The sequence below is a fragment of the Lampris incognitus genome, chromosome 4, assembly GCF_029633865.1.
Source record: "Lampris incognitus isolate fLamInc1 chromosome 4, fLamInc1.hap2, whole genome shotgun sequence".
NCBI lineage: Eukaryota > Metazoa > Chordata > Actinopteri > Lampriformes > Lampridae > Lampris > Lampris incognitus.
In genome coordinates this window covers 10917071-10933797 of record NC_079214.1, presented here as the reverse complement: position 1 = coordinate 10933797, position 16727 = coordinate 10917071, and the positions used below count along the sequence as shown (strand labels likewise).

Genomic DNA, 16727 nt, shown 5'->3' with positions numbered 1-16727 from the left:
AAAAAGAGCATTGTTGTGAGGTAAAAAACATGCATGTCACTTCGGTGTATGTCGCATTTATGTGGTGGTACCATAGAAATTAAATGAGCAGAATGGACATTCCCATTCAAATCAACAGGATTTTCAGAGCAGTGGCCATTTTTATTTGAACCCCTGCCATTGAAAAGAACTGTAACAGTTTTAGCGGGCTAACTTCTGTATGAACCGAGTTGCAGCAAGTCGCCCACCTTTTTTCCCTTTTCTCCATGTCGGGGACTCACTGGAGTGAGCTTTTGCAGTAACGACCAAAAAACAAGCAGAATTCAGAACCTCAGAATTGCATCTCTGCTCTTTGCAGATGATGTAGTTTTGTTGGCTTCATCAGAACGCGACCTCCAGCATGCACTGGGGTGATTTGCAGCTGAGTGTGAAGTGGCCGGGATGAGAGTCAGCACCTCCAAGTCTGAGGCCATGGTTCTCTACCAGAAAACGGTGGCTTGCTCCCTCTGGGTTGGGGATGAGTTGTTGCCTCAAGAGGAGGAGTTCAGGTATCTCAGGGTCTTGTTCACGGGCGAGGGTAGTGTTGAGTCTGCTCCTTTAGTAGGATGGAGCAGGGGATTGACAGGCGGATTGGTGCAGCATCAGCAGTAATGCGGACGCTGTACCGGACCCTTGTGGGGAAGAGGGAGCCGAGCTGGAAGGCAAAGCTCTCAGTTTACCAGTCAACCTTTGTTCCAACCCTCACCTATGGTCATGAGCTTTGGGTAGTGACATAAAGGGTAAGATCGCAGATACAAGCGGTTGAAATTAGTTTCCTCCGTAGGGTGCCTGGGCTCAGCTAAGGGTAGGGTGAGGAGCTCAGACATCCGGAGGGAGCTCGGAGTAGAGCCACTGCTCCGTGTTGAAACGAGCCAGTTGAGGTGGTTCGGGCATCTGATTAGGATGCCTCCTGAGCGCTTTCCTTTGGAGGTTTTCTGGGCACGTCCAACTGGGAGGAGACTCCGGGGTAGACCCAGAACTTGCTGGAGGGACTACCTGTCCAATCTGGCCTGGGAATGCCTTGGGACCCCCCAGGAGGAGCTGGAGGGTGTTACTGGGGAGAGGGACATCTGGAGTGCCCTACTTAGCTTGCTTCAACTGCGACCCGAACCTGGAAAAGCGGCTGAAGATGAGATGAGAGTAATTTCGTACTGTGCCATCTCTGTCTGTATGGTTTACCAATTGAGTATCATTTATATGCTGAAATTTTTGTGTTTTTCAAGGCTCATGTTATATTGTTCAGACGTTTGTGTTGATTAATCTTTGCCGTACAGCATGTTTTTTTTTTAATGTTTAAACACTGATTTTGTTGGAAGTACCAGTAACTACATGTTAAATTTTATTGACCGTTTATATTTTTATTCTTGTGAGTGGTTGTGTAGGTAGGGGCCCCAGTGCACTGCTTTGCCCGGGGGCCTTAATGCTGTTAAGATGGCCCTGTCTGTAGTGACGCCCGACCAAGCTGGGGGTAATGCGGGGATTCGAACTGCCGATCCCCGTGTTATTCAGCGTCTGTGGTCCTTTTGCTCTGCTTCTACACATCGATGGAATGTTCTGGCATCATCTTTAGGAAAAAATGTGGTCTGACACGAGATGGTTGTCACATTTTGATGCTGGTCATGCTCTGTATGGGGGTTTCGAGAACATTGAACATGCACTGGATTCTGTATCAGCTGACACTGAACAGGAAGTGAATTCAAGGCGAAAGGTAGAAGCATGGAGCGAGAAAATGGAGAACCTGGAAACAATCTTTCTCACAACATTCTTGAAAGAGTGAACAAAACAAGTAAGGTCCTGCAGTCAGAGGATGTGAACATACTTGTTGCCATGAATTTTCTTGAGTCTCTGAAAACCTATCTTCAGGAAATTAGAGACAAATTTAGTGAATACGAATTGAAAGCCAGGAGTAGGTGTCCAGATTCAGATTATAGCAATGTGAAAACACGGGAACGTAAGCAAAGTGTGTCTTACTAGATATGACGGATCAGAAGAAGAGGTACTTCTCAGTAAAAGTGAAAAGTTCAAGGTGGAAACATTCTGTTATCCAAAGGAGTTGAATCAAGTGAATCAAACATTCTGTTCTGGACTCTCTAATCTCTGACCCGACAAAACGTACAGAAGCTAATTCATTGATTGGAAATCTGTTTCCCTTCTTCAGTGAATTGAAAACAATTGGTTCTGATGAGCTAAACAATAAGTGTCAACATCTGAATATGGTGACCTTTTAAATGAATGGGAACATCTCAAGCACCACATGGGTCTTGATGAAAATTGTGAGACTCTCCCTGCATTGTACAGAAAAAAATAATTTCGGACAACTTGAAATCTGTGTTCCCCAATGTTGAAATTGCACTCAGTGTTCATGTGCATGATGGTGACCAACTGCAGGAGAACGTTCATTTTCAAGACTGAAACATATAAAAAAATCAGCTTTGCAGCACAACGGGGCAGCAGCGTTTGAACTGGCTTTCACTCATGTGTAAGGAAAATAACATCCTGAAGACCACTGACTTCAAGCCAGTTATAAAGCAATTCTTTGCAAAGAAATTTCACAAATGTTTGTGTTGAACAGTTGATTAATAATAAATAATTCATAGTAATTTCATACCCCAAACGAAGGCATCCAGGAGGCATCCTAATCAGATGCCCAAACCATCTCAACTGGCTCCTTTCGATGCGAAGGAGCAGTGGCTCTACTCCAAGCTCCCTCCGGATGTCCGAGCTCCTCACCCTATCTCTAAGGCTGAGCCCAGACACCCTATGGAGGAAACTCATTTCAGTCGCTTGTATCTGTGATCTCACCCTTTCGGTCACTACCCAAAGCTCATGACCATAGGTGAGGATTGGAACGAAGATTGACTGGTAAATTGAGAGCTTTGCCTTCCGGCTCAGCTCCCTCTTCACCTCAACGGTCCGGTACAACGTCCGCATTACTGCTGATGCTGCACCAATCCGCCTGTCAATCTCCTGCTCCATCCTACCCTCAATCGTGAACAAGACCCCAAGATACTTGAACTCCTTCACTTGAGGCAACAACTCATCCCCAACCCCGGAGGGAGCAATCCACCATTTTCCAGTAGAGAACCATGGCCTCAGACTTGGAGGTGCTGACTCTCATCCCAGCCATTTCACACACAACTGCAAACTGCCCCAGTGTGTGCTGGAGGTTGCGTTCTGATGAAGCCAACAAAACCACATCATCTGCGAAGAGCAGAGATGCAATTCTGAGGTTCCCAAAACAGACACACTCCTCACCTTGGCTGCGCCTTGAGATCCTGTCCATGAATATTACAAACAGATTTGAGCGCCTTCCTTTGGAGGTTTACTGGGCATGGCCAGGAGACCCCGGGGTAGACCCAGAACTCGCTGGAGGGACTACATGTCCAATCTGGCCTGGGAACGCTTTGGGATCCCCCAGGAGGAGCTGGAGGGCGTTGCTGGGGAGAGGGACGTCTGGAGTTCCCTACTTAGCTTGCTGCCACCGCGACCCGACCCTGGAGAAGCGGCTGATGATGAGATGAGATGAGAGCAAACAAGCAGTGGCATAATACGAACATTTACGGCCCCACTGATGTGTGTTGGCACCATAACAACTACTCAAATGACCACAGCAAACAGTTCAGTGTCCATTCTACTGTCATTCAGTTTCTATGAGTGGTACAATATTTTCAATTGAGTCACAAGATTAAACACTGCCGTCTAGTGGCCGTGGTAGAAATGCAGTGTATTCCATCCATCCATTATCCAAACCGCTGATCCTGCTCTCAGGGTCGTGGGGATACTGAAGCCTATCCCAGCAGTCTACATCCGACAAAATTACATTGTATAAATCGCTTGGAAATGTATGTCGCAGGCCCAGCCAGACGACTTAAAAAAAAAAACAGCAACTCAGTCTGGGAAATCCCGTAATTAGATCAATGTGCGCAGATTGCGTCGTTCTGTGACAAGGCTGCCAGTGTCGGAGCAGAGCAATTTGTACGATGCTGCACCTGGCCTAAATTGAATTTATTAATGACCAAAATAATGATTAAGGTTTGAATTTATCCGAATTTCTATCATTCTAATAGGCCCGGATTTGAATTTAATTTTATGAGATAATTGACGGCCCTAATCTATATGGGAGGATATTTGCCCTGTCTGGTGTCTATTTTAGAGAGGGGGAGGGAGCGAGGCGGAGAGACATCTGGAGATGAACTGTGCATATTTCCTTTCATCCTCTTTCCATCAGACAGGGTGGCTTGGGGGGCTCTGCCACATTTCTCTGCAGCAGCCAGTCTTCGTCTGAGAACTTTTGCCTGGATTTAAAACACTGAGCTTGAGCCCCCTCTGAGTATTAGTTGTTTTTGTGAGGCTAATGAAGTCCTGTCAAAGCCTTGATTAGATCACTGTCGTAGAATTTTGCTGCAGAAAATCGAGGGTGAAGTGCCTGACATATTCACGTATCCCCTGTGTTTTGTACACTATAGCATTTTATGAGGCCATTGCATGAGGATTAGTCACTTTGACATCTAATTGGAGACGCTACTGTGTGGGACATCCAAACTCTCATGTCATGAGCTGTAAAGTAATATCTGTAACTATCCAGCACATTCAAAACTACGTATATATATATATATATATATATATATATTGTATAACCTACCTCTTTCAACAAGCAAGGAAGCATAGGAAATCGGACAATGGAAGTGCATCCGCGTCTCTGTTAATGACAAATATTGCAAACTGTTTTTAGAAATCTGCAGGGAATGTTATTGTATTACATGTTTCGTATGAGATAAGACTTAGGAGACCGGTGCCGGCTGCCTCATAGCAACAGCTTGCCCCTTTCCAACCCCTGCTGCGTGTGCAAAAAACTATTCAAAAAGCCCTCCTGTTTTAGAAGGAATTACAATAGAATCTCATCCGCCCACACTTCATGGGAGTTGATGCCATTTGCAAGGATATGATTGTCCAAGCAATGAAATGTACACTTTTTTTGCCAGCCCTCAATCAGCACGTATAAAACATGAATTTATCCAAAATCTAAATCTCTCCTAATAATCTAATCCGTCATTTGAAGAAAAAAAAAAGCTTTTGGTAGTGAAGGTATTTTCCAGCAGTTACTCGTGTTTTGAATTTTTTCATCGGGTGCATTTGCGGCTCATTACTTCCCTGTGTATTATTTAGTATACCAGGCTATGTGGAAGTGGGACAGGAAAAGTATGGTCTCCCAGCTCTCAGTTGAACAGGTGCATTGAAGATACTGTCTTGTGGCTGGTCCTTTCTAGGAGATTTACCCGTCTACGCTTTTAAGTTCCCCGCTCCTCTAGGTGTAGCTGCCATCCCTTACGATAGGTTTGATATCAGTCCAACTATGAGAAATGGATTGCTTGGGCATCCGGGTAGCGTAGCGGTCTGTTCCGTTGTCTACCAACATAGGGATCTTGGGTTTGAATCCCCGTGTTACCTCCGGCTTGGTTGGGTGTCTCCACAGACACAATCGGCTGTGTCTGCGGGAGGGAAGCCGGATGTGGGTATGTGTCCTGGTCGCTGCACTAGTGCCTCCTCCGGTCGGTTGGGGAGCCTGTTCGGGGGGAGGGGGAACTGGGGGGAATAGCGTGGGCCTCCCACGTGCTACGTCCCCCTGGTGAAACTCCTCGCTGTCGGGTGAAAAGAAGCGGCTGGCGACTCCACAAGTATCAGAGGAGACGTGGTAGTCTGCAGCCCTCCCTGGATCAGCAGAGGGGGTGGAGCAGCGACCGGGAGGGCTCGAAAGAGTGGGGTAATTGGCTGGGTACAATTGGTGAGGAGAAAAAGGGGGGGGGGTAAGGCTTGTTGTGTGTTATATGAAGAAGTGCCATCATACTACTTGGTTAAGCCATGGCAGTCTTGGCACTCCAAAAGTTGTGTGCTTTCAGTAGGGTTGGGTACCAAACTCGATACTTTTAACAGTACTGACTGAATTGCGTCAGCACTACCGTAACTACAGACATGCAACTCGCAGTTATATTTGCCATTGCTTCTTTTAGACAGAATAAGTTAAACGCTATAGTTTAACCGCTCATTAACATCAGCGGTCTTGCAGTGATAAACATAGCGTTAGCTAGCTTTGTGGATAACCTAATTTAGCGATGGACAGCATTACAAGCTGTAAGCGATGTTGCCAGTGGGACGGTTGTTTGTTTACTCGTTAGAACCGCCACATTGTTTCATAAATAAACATACAATTAAGTTTGTCAACAGCTTAGCCTACGCCACTCAACTAACCGTGACGTTAAACGTAGCTTCGATGTTTAACTGATGGCGCCCGCTTCACATTACCGCAGCAGAACCAGGCATGGCCGACATCAATGTTGTCAGGCTTATTTAGGCCAAGAGGAGAAGTAATGGGGGACATTCATCATTATTTAAGTCATATATTTCACGTGACAATTATCAACTTGCCATGCACACAGATGATATCTGTTGTGGGCTACGCTGCTCGACTCTGCTTGGGTCAGCTGATTGTCGTGATTTGTGGCGTTCCAGAAACGTGTGTCGTCAGCAGTGGAGTTGCAAACTATACAATGACAACACTCCATAACATGATTAAAGGATCAATCTTCTATCTCTCCGTTTCTTAAATTAACCTATTATGACCTAAGGCGCCCTCCAAAAAAACATTCTAAAATCTAAGGCGTTGCTTGAAAACAAGCCCATAAAACCCGAGGGTATTCTGAAACCGTTGACAGAATTGTCAACGTTAGCTAAAACTTTTATTTCTCAGCCTCTGTGGCAAATAGAAACATGAAAAAAAGAAAACCTTTTGAGAGCTTAAGCATTTGGCTTTAATTGAAAATTATTGCCCTTGCCCTAATCTTAATTAACGTTTTTTTTTTTTAAATCAAAAGACAAAGGCGTCCGGGTAGCGGTCTATTCCATTGCCTACCAACACAGGGATCTTCGGTTCGAATCCCCGCGTTACCTCCGGCTTGGTCATGCGTCTCTACAGACACAATTGGCCGTGTCTGCGGGAGGGAAGCCGAATGTGGGTATGTGTCCTGGTCGCTGCACTAGCTCCTCCTCTGGTCAGTCGGGGCGCCTGTTCAGGGAGGAGGGGGAACTGGGGGGTGGGGATAGCATGATCCTCCCACACGCTACGTCCCCCTGGTGAATCACCTCACTGTCAGGTGAAAAGAAGTGGCTGGCGACTCCACATGTATCGGATCAGCAGAGGGGGTGGAGCAGCGACCGGGATGGCTCAAAAGAGAGGGGTAATTGGCCAGGTGCAATTGGGGAGAAAAAAAGGGGGGGGAATCCCCCTCCCCCCAAAAAAATCAATAGACAACAAATCCGGAATCCAGCAAACTTGCCGAAATCCTCCTCCTCCTCAAACGTGTCTCATCCACTGAGCTTTGGCTAGCGGCTCAGCAGTCACATCGTAATCTGGGTCTGAATCTTCTAATTCATTGTTGTTTTCATCCTCAGCATAACTGCTGTACTCAGCATCAATGTCACTCCCCTCACTCAGGTTGTCAGCCATCGTTACTGTCTGAAGCACAACTTCAGAAACTTTTTTGCGGTCCACACGGAGGTTAAGACGGACTAAGAGCACTGAAAAAAAACAAACAAAGCGAAAACAACGTATCCCATAATGCATTTCGTCTTCCCCGAGTGTATTTCAGCAAATCGTGATGCGTTTCATTGGTCATATGTCTTGAAAACGATGACATTATCTGAAACGCACTCGCATCACATCAACTCTAAAGGGATTCATACAAACGTCTTACCCGGTCTTAAAAGGATTTACATGCAGATACTGCATCCGGTCTTAATGGGTTGTCATTTACTGGCCGTTATTAACCCCGATACCGATTTATCTGCGATTAGCTCATATTGGCACACTAGTTTATTGGCCGGGCTCTTGTTTGTTTTGTTTTGTTTTTATCTACTATTTTCCCCCCCGTTTTCCCCAACCCCACCACAGTAACTAACCTCGGTGCTACAACTCCCAAATCAGGATATCACGTGCCTCCTCGGAGACACACGACAGCGTGCTCATGCTATGCCCTGGTGACTGACAGGCTGGAATTTTTAGGGATGGGTTTGAGAGGGGGGTGGAGGGAGGGACGAGTTTTATTTTGTGTGGTCTGTTACAGCAAAATGGTGTAAATGAATAACAAAATGTTCTTAATAAGCCCTGTGGTGGCCTGGCGGCCTGTCCAGGGTGTCTCCCCGCCTGCCGCCCGATGACTGCTGGGATAGGCTCCAGCATCCCCGCGACCCCGAGAGCAGGATAAGCGGTTTGGATAATGGATGGTTGTTCTTAATACATAACATCATTGAAATTGAGAAATTTGGACTTGTTCTTTTACAACTAAAATTACATTTTGGTTACTACAGAGAGAGTAAAGTACTGAAAAAAGGTACGGTTGGGTACAGGTACTGAATTCCATGTACCAGTATTGATTCAAATGTGAATGGTACCCAACTCTAGCTTTCAGTCCTATTTGTGTACGTGGTTATCTGTAGGGGATTGTTTCAGTTGCATTCCTGGCTCATTTTGAAGGGAAATACTGTGTCTGCCTCCTGAGTGGATTATACCAACGTGCCAATCCTGTACTCCCACAGGGAAAACCCCACAAGTTCTGATGCAAGCGCCCGTTAGCATCATCCTCTTTATCTCCACTGCCACGGCCCTTCCAGTAAGGCTTGGCCTTAATCCGATCCTGTCCACACACCTGCCACCCTGACTGGTGCGTCAGCCCATGTGCCGTGTCCTGTGGTACCGTCAAAAACAGGATCTGTCTCACCCAACTTCCTAGAGCCACCTCATTGGTGGCTTTCGCGTATTTATTTGTGGAGCATGCAGTGAAGCTATAGCTTGTATATATGGAGTCACTATGGCCAGTTGTGGCTCGCAGTTGGTCACAGGTCTCTTTTGTGTTAACTTTAAACCATGGAACAAATGTGAGTTCAGGCCCGGGTGACAGTCGCATAGCCACAGAGGAATGTCACCAACATAGGCCCCAGCACAGGGCCTCTCTAAAGCTCGCTCCCTCCCTGACCGCCTTCCAAATCCCGATAAACCCCTGTCCGCAGTGTTGGATGGGAGTGGGGGTAGGGTGACCGGAGCTAGGGATAGGAACACGAGCTGGGTTGGGCTGGGCTGGATTTTGCTTGCTATGGTGAGGCCAGAGATGGGGAAGAGCTCTTGGGACAGCTGGGTTTTGGGGGGTAGAAGCAGGGCCCCTATAGAAATAGGTTGGGTTGAAGGCTGGTTGGTCAGGGGGAAGCAGAACATGGGACCAGAACAAATGGTAAGGAACAAGAGGGAGCACTGCTCCGTGGTGTATAACTGAGTAGGTGGCCAGGGATTGGGCACATCATTTGGCAATAAGGGTGGCCATGGGTAAAGACTGTAGAATCAGTGTTGGGTTGCAGGAGTTCTCTCTCGGAAACAAAGGGCTCGGGGTTGTGCATCTGGCCTGTGTCCTGTCACTCCATATGGCCGCCCGGGTTTGGCTGGCCCCCGGGCTCGCCAGGGAATTGATCCCAAAATGGGAAATACGACCCTCTCCGTTTCTGTCCTCCTCCACCCTGTCCCCAACTGTCATAAGGAATGTGAAACTACACACACACACACACACCGTGCCAGTCATTAATCCCCGGTTCTGTTCTCATCTTGTTTTTCAGGATTCTGTGGACACCGCAGCAGCAGCAGGCGATTTTTTTTTTTCTCCCCCTAACTGGATTTTAGCCCCCCTGATATTCCCACAGCCATGGAATCGGTATGTTGTTGCCAATGTCTTTCTCAAAATATCTGTCCTTCTGACTTGCCTGCTATTCGGTCCTCTCCAGGGCCTCTGTTATGTAAATGCTATCGGTCGAACCCGTTCGGGGGGGGGGGGGGGTGAGAGGGTGGTGGTTGTGGCTGTTTAGTTTTACCTAATTGTTGCCTTTATCAAATGTAGAGAGTTTGCAAGGTGTGTGTGTGTGTGTGTGTGTGTGTGTGTGTGTGTGTGGCAAAGAAGAGAGCTGCTTGTACCAACAGGCAGGCTCAGAGGCCAGTCACATTGAGCTCTCTCCACTGGAATGCATGTATTATGAGCAGGGCTTAGTACATGCCTAGGCTCTGCCTTCCTGTCCTTTTGTCAGAGGCTTTCTGTTTGCGGGGGCCATGCTTGTGTGCATGTGCAAGTGTCTGTACTGAAGAGACGGATAGATTGTGGAAAGTGGGTCAAAGCATCTTTCATGCATTTTCTGCAAAATTCACATTTAAGATTGTTTTTTTGTTTTTTTAAGAGGGCAGGCACGCCTTTGGATGGAACGGGTTACACGTAGTGTGAAAGACGCACGCTTTTCAAGCATATAAGCGAGGTCCGGTGTTTACCAAAACCACCTTAACGGCGGGCACTTCGTAAGAACGTTGTCGTTTTTGCTGACGCTTGTCGACAAAACACGCTTGGCAGGTGTAAATAATGCTTCGTGAAGGTCGTGTGGGAATTCACAGATGGGGCGAAACTGTGCGCTCTCGTGGGTTGCTGTCTCTAGCAGTGCCATCGGGGGGGGGGGGGTAGTAACAAATCCTTATTTTTGTTGTGAGGAACGTTACGAAACCAGAACTGGCTAGTATCATACAGACGGACTAACGTCGGTAGTGGTGCCGATATCCAGAACCACACCAGTAATTCTGATCTCTTAAGATGAACCCAATGACAGGGGTAGATGAATGGCTGACGGAAAATCTGTCCTCCCGTCATCGAAGTGCTGCGGTCGGAGACAAAAGTTGTGTGTGTGTGTGTGTGTGTGTGTGTGTGTGTGTGTGCACATGTATATGTATTGTAGACTAACCGTCAGTGGCTGGCCTGCCCACGCCCCTGATGCCAACAGCTGCCTGCATCACTGGCTCATCCCACTCCTCCCTGCACTGAACGCTACCAGCAATCTCTCTTGCTCTCTCTGACTTTGTTTCGCTCCTGCACTCTCTCTCTCTCTCTCTCTCTCTCTCTCTCTCTCTCTCTCTCTCTCTCTCTCTCTCTCTCTCTCTCTCTCTCTCTCTCTCTCTCTCTCTCTCTCTCTCTCTCTCTCTCTCTCTCTCCGTCTCTCTCTGTCTCACTCTCTCTTTCTCTCTCCCCTCTCCTGTAGCAGTGCACCAAAGGGAGCTGCTGCTGTTTACCTCTCTGAGCTGCCTATATCTGCTTACTGTCAGTGGAAACCAAGGAAACTGATCACAAAGCTTATTATGCTGCCAGGAGTGGAATACGTGCAGCATTTGTGAGTGTGTGTGTGTGTGTGCGTGTGCGTGTGCGTGTGTGTGTTTCTCTCTATACACCCCTCTAACCCTCCCTCTCTCCTCATGTGATGCCAGTCACATGGTTTCCAGGCAAGCGGCTCTGTAAATCAGAATGAGACTTTTTATTTTTAACCGCTCTAAATCCTTCACCTTGCCCCCACGGTAAGCACAAGCAGACTAAGGTGCCCAGAGAGCGCCTCACTCTCTCCCAATCTTCACCTCTCTCTTTCTCTCCGTCTCTCTCTTGCCACTTCTTCCCAGTCAGCCCATGCTGCCGTCCATTTCTTTCCTCTTTTTCTAGTCGTCCCTCCCTCAAGCCTGCGTCCGGCTCTCAGCAATGTTGATATCACTCTAAATGTTATCTTCTTGCAGAGGAGTGGAGAGGGTGTGTGTGTGTGTGTGTGTGTGTGTGTGTGTGTGTGTGTGTGTGTGTGTGTGGTTGTGTGTGTGTGTGTGTGTGTCGATGGAACGCAGATGAAAGGCTTCGACTCCTGTGATCACTCTTCTTCCACCCGCTCTCCTCATTACCAGGATATGCTTGCCTCTCTGTCTCTGTCTCTCTCTCGGTCTCTCTCGCTCTGTCTCTCGCTCCCCTCTGCATCCCTGTGCCCCAACCCACCCGAGCCCTTTCTCCTCTAAACAGGGCTTGTTCCTCAGTGGGGATTAGTGTGCGCAGCAGCTCTGTGATCAGGGAAGTGGGCCCTGCCAGTCATATTACATAACTCTCCCCCAACTAGCCCGGCCCAGCCCGGCCCGGCTGGAGGGGCAACTATGGAGGCTTTGTTCCACCAACCTTTTCCCTCTTCCTCCCTCACCTCCTCCTCCTGCTTAGGCAGGCCGCATACTAATGGCGTATAGAGGGAGAGTCTGTTTGCAGGGAACAGGCTCGGCTCTGTGACATGGACAGCAGAGGAGCTCGCCCTTAACCAGCAGAATGGAGGGGCGCTCACATCTTAAGGCAGAGGAATGTGAGGTCTACCACGGGCTGCGTAGATCTCTGGGAGAGAGGGAGCTAGAGAGAAGTGGGGAGGGGGTACTATGGTCAAAAACTCCCTTCCCTCTCCAAGGGTTTTCTATTCCACATTCAAAAGCCATAAGGTGGGGAGGTTGGAGTTCATTCGAGGAATTATCGAGAGCCGTGTCAGATTTCTCAAGGTTGTCGAGTTGCGCAATATTTTGTAAGAGTTTTTTTTCTCATTCCGTGTCCTGGCTGTACCAGCACACAGTAACACCTTGGCCACACACCTGGCAGCTTGCCATGGCTAGCGGGGCTAGGAGGCGGAGGCTGGCGTGCCCTGCACAACGGTGGTTCAGACCAGTTAGCCGTCTGAGCTGGGAGAAGCAGCTCGTAGGCGTGAGAGTGTAAAGGATAAGTAGCTGAAACCCCGCGGCAGCTTCCAAGGCTCATCCCCTTCTCGCCGTCTATCTTGCCTCTCTCCGCGGGGAATGGGAGGTTGCTGCCGAGGGACGGCAAAAGCACTTGTGTTAAAGACAAAAAAATTCACCCTTAGGTAAAGGCGTGCAGGACGCAACTTTCCTTCAATCAAGAGCTTGTGTGTGTGTGTGTGTGTGTGTGTGTGTGTGTGTGTGTGTGTGTGTGTGTGTGTGTGTGTGTGTGTGTGTGTGTGTGTGTTATTTTGTACCCTCGCTGTTGTTGGCGAGTCGGAGATTGCCATGCCCCGCTCTAAATTGGTATAAATGGTGTGCAGATGAACATGCATATTGCCTAATTCTGGACTGTCCTTGTATACACCAGGGATAGGCAACATGGTCCAGAAAGGTCCCGTGTGGGTGCAGGTCTTTGCTCCACACCTGATTCTATTAGTCAACCAATAGTCTTTGCTAAGGACCATGATTTGTAGACTCAGGTGTGTAACTCCTTGGTTGGAACAAAGACCTGCACCCACACCGGACCTTTCTGGACCATGTTGCCTATCCCTGTTGTATACGGTTAGTCCAAATTTGTAGTGATTTCATCATGTGTGTTGATGGATGTTGTCCAGGAGTCGACGCTCATTCTGCACAGCGCACATCCCATCGTGTGCTAAAATGTTCTTTTTAATGAGTCACCTGTTCGCTCCAAACCAAACCATATCCCCCTTTCCCTCCTTATCCTCAGTTACTCTCTCGTGAGATTGGCTTCCATTGCTTTCCTGGCACTGTGGCCCCGGCCCCTGACCTTCCTACTCGCTTGACCGTCCTCTTACTCGCTTGTCATTTTTGCCGGACCATGCGTAGTGGTGCAGCGTATGACACGGAGTGACTGACCGACACGCCATTGTTGAAACGACGCATACGCAAAAGGCAAGCACCTGCCTGTGCTGCAATCCAGAACTCAACAATGGATTGATAGGTTTGCAAATACTTCACCGATACTACACTAATACTACACACTGCCTTGTCGACAGTGTTATTGGAACAAAGGGATTTGTGGGGGGAAAAAATTATCGTTTTGCTGCATACATTGCTGAATTTATTGAGTTTCATTCCCTGGTTGTCAAGACGACAACCAGCCATTCTTCACCTGCAAATACAAAACTGTTTTGGTGGCACAATATTAATGAAACCAAGTTGAGATTCACTGCAAAAAAAGGATTTTTCATTAGGGATGCACCGATTTTGAAATTCTGGGCCGATACCAATGTTTAAAATAACAATTTGGCCGATACGATTATTTATTTATTTTTATTCCCGTTGCATATCGCTGATCTCTCTCCGAGTGAGTGAAATATTCCCACACGGCCAACATTTTCCTTCACTTTTGTTTCAAAACAAACCACACGTGAGTACGGCACCCGTCGCCCTCGTCGTGTCCGGCCAGTGAATGTTATGGGTGGTATTACAGTACCACCGGTTGGATCTTCTCCACCTCTGAAGCTGGGTAGGCCACTGTTGTCTGAGTCAGACCGCAAATAACCAACACAACATTTAGCCAGCGCGAAATTGATGCAGCACAATGGATCAACATTGGCCACTGTCATCGGCGAATGTCGTCTTACTTGACGATAGGCCGATGGCAGTCAACAAGCCGAATATCAGCAGATACCGATGTACGGCCGATAAATCGGTGCATCCCAATTTATAATGCATAGGTTTATCAACTACAACGTCACAATTTCATTTAGCGGTCACTTTTATCCAAAGCGACATACATCTGAAAGTTAATACAACACAAGCAAGTGTCTAGTCAGGACGCGACAACGTAACTGAGTGCCAAAAAACTAGGTTCAAGTCTGATAGGACATAGGTGTCAACAGGCAGTGCACAAAGGCAATGCATAGGGTGCATAGAAGCGAATTTATTTATTGATTTATTTAGTCTTTATATTAATACCGTCAGGTGTGGAGGTGTTCAAGAAAGAGCTGGGTCTTTAGCTTCTTCTTAAAGATGAAGAGGGGCTCAGCGGATCGATTGGAGTTTGGTAACTCGTTCCACCACCAGGGAACTACACAAGGGAAGAGTCTGGCTAGTGACTTAGGGTCCTGTTGTGGCAGAAGTGCCAGGCACCTTTCACTGGCAGAGCGTAGTGAGCGGGACTGAGTGTAGACCTGAATGAGGGAGTTCAGGTAGGCGGGAGCTGTTTTAGTTGCTGTTTTGTAAAGGTTTTGAATTTGATGCGGGCAGCAACTGGGAGCCAGTGGAGGGATATAAAGAGTGGAGTGACGTGTGCTGTTTTGGGTTGGTTGAATACCAGATCCACTGCCGCATTCTGGATCGTTTGCAGAGGAGAGGTTTGAAAGTGCATGCAGGGGAGACCTGCCAGTAAGGAGTTGCAGTAGTCAATGCGTGATATTACAAGAGCCCGTACCAGGAGTTGTGCTCCGAGATACTCCGAAGTACTCGAACTCCAAAGTAAGGTCTCTGCCTATGTGAGCGCAGGGGAGCAGGAGGGAGGGAGCCGAGTAAAGCTGAGTGTAGACGGCTCCAGCACAGTCCTCATTCAGATCGTACTGAACAGCTTTCAGAGTTACAGTCAGTGTACAGTGGAAGTCAGGCACAGGGGCAAGAAGGCGCACTCTTGGAGTTCCCAGATGCAGTGTGCAGTCCGGTTTCACCAGGCTTGCCTAGCTCCTCTCGTTGGTCAAGACCCTGAAGTTCAACTTGCAATGTTGTCGGCTGAATGCCTAAAATGTCAACGTACGACTATACACTTTTGCTCAAGGGCATACATCGCCTCTAGTTCTTATGTGTGCATGCCTTTTTTTTTCTTTTTTCTTTTCTTAAACATTCGGTCCCTACTGGAAATGGACCGATGCGTGCTCTCGGAGTGTCGACTAGAAACCAAGATCTCATAACAGAGTGGCTACTACACCAAAGTCTGTTGTGTTTAGATGTGACAGCTAATTTTAGAGCCGCTAGGCTGTGGTCCAGGGTGAGGAAGGATAAGATAACATTGAAGCGGCCCTCCCTGTCCGCCCATAGTTTAGTCTTTTTTGTCCAACCAGCAGCCTGCTTTTCACCCCGGTGGGTTTTGATAAGTGTGTACAAATGCAGGTCTAACTCATGTCCTGGAGCTCGCAGTAGCTATTAGATCTCAATGAGAATCACACAGGGGAGCAGATATTCTCGGGTACATGTAACTTGGCACACTTGATTAAATCAGTATTTGTCTAGTGTCGCTCCACAGCTATGCAGTATATTTATGCAGAAGTCCAGTATGCAAAAAAAAAAAGGCTGGTTGTCTGTTTTGTGTTACTTAGCGTTTTTGTGGAGGAAATGGACATGTTTGCATGGATTTAGCTGCTAAGCTTGCAGTCCATCATGACTGACCCTGTGCCCAGAGAAACACACAAACCCTCTGTTGTCGTTATTTCCATATACCTTCAAAATACTGGTTTGGTCTTTTTTCTCCCCCCTCTTTCGCTCATTGTTTTTTGCTCTTGCTCTCACACCCTAACTCTCTCCCTGACTAGTCCAGATCAATGTCCTTTATGGTCACGAAACTGTCGAACAATTCAGCTGAAGCATCAAGGGTACCAGCTCAGTATTTCTTACCCTCTCTCTGTTGTTCTCACCCTCTGGATACTGATGACCAGGCTGTTTGCATGGTGTTTGGAGATTAGTGACCTAATGTGTTGGAAAGGGCACATGCATGTGGGCAGACCAAACGTTCAGAGGGCCATCTTAACCTGCAAACCGACCAGATATATCAGAAGAGCACGTCCTGCTCCGTGACTCAGGAAGACAAGCCCCTTGGAAGGTCAACTGGGTCAGCTAATATGAATTGTTATTTTGAGGTGAAGTGTTAGCTTGATAAACCAGCCCCATGGTCTTGGAGGGGGGGGTGAATGGATGCTGTGGAGTTTCCTCAGGCCACAATGCTGTGGTTAATCTCCTTTACTGGCAGACACGTCTTTTTTGGTTCGCTTGTTTATTTATAGTCAGCCAAATAGCCGGTCAAAGCCATGCAGCAGGCTCTAAAGGTTGAAAGAGCCTAGTTTAGAGCTCACCTAAG

The 16727-nt window shown here is 47.6% G+C and overlaps 1 protein-coding gene across 2 annotated transcripts in view; it reads left to right on the top strand.

Annotated features, from left to right (window-relative positions):
* Positions 1-9717: 9717 nt before the first annotated feature.
* The window catches only part of ankrd11 (ankyrin repeat domain 11), a 101373-nt gene continuing 94363 nt past the window's right edge, over positions 9718-16727 (top strand). For both annotated transcript variants that reach the window (XM_056278402.1, XM_056278401.1), the window contains exon 1: positions 9718-9767. The gene's annotated coding sequence lies outside the window, so the exon portion shown is untranslated. The remainder of the gene's footprint in view (positions 9768-16727) is intronic.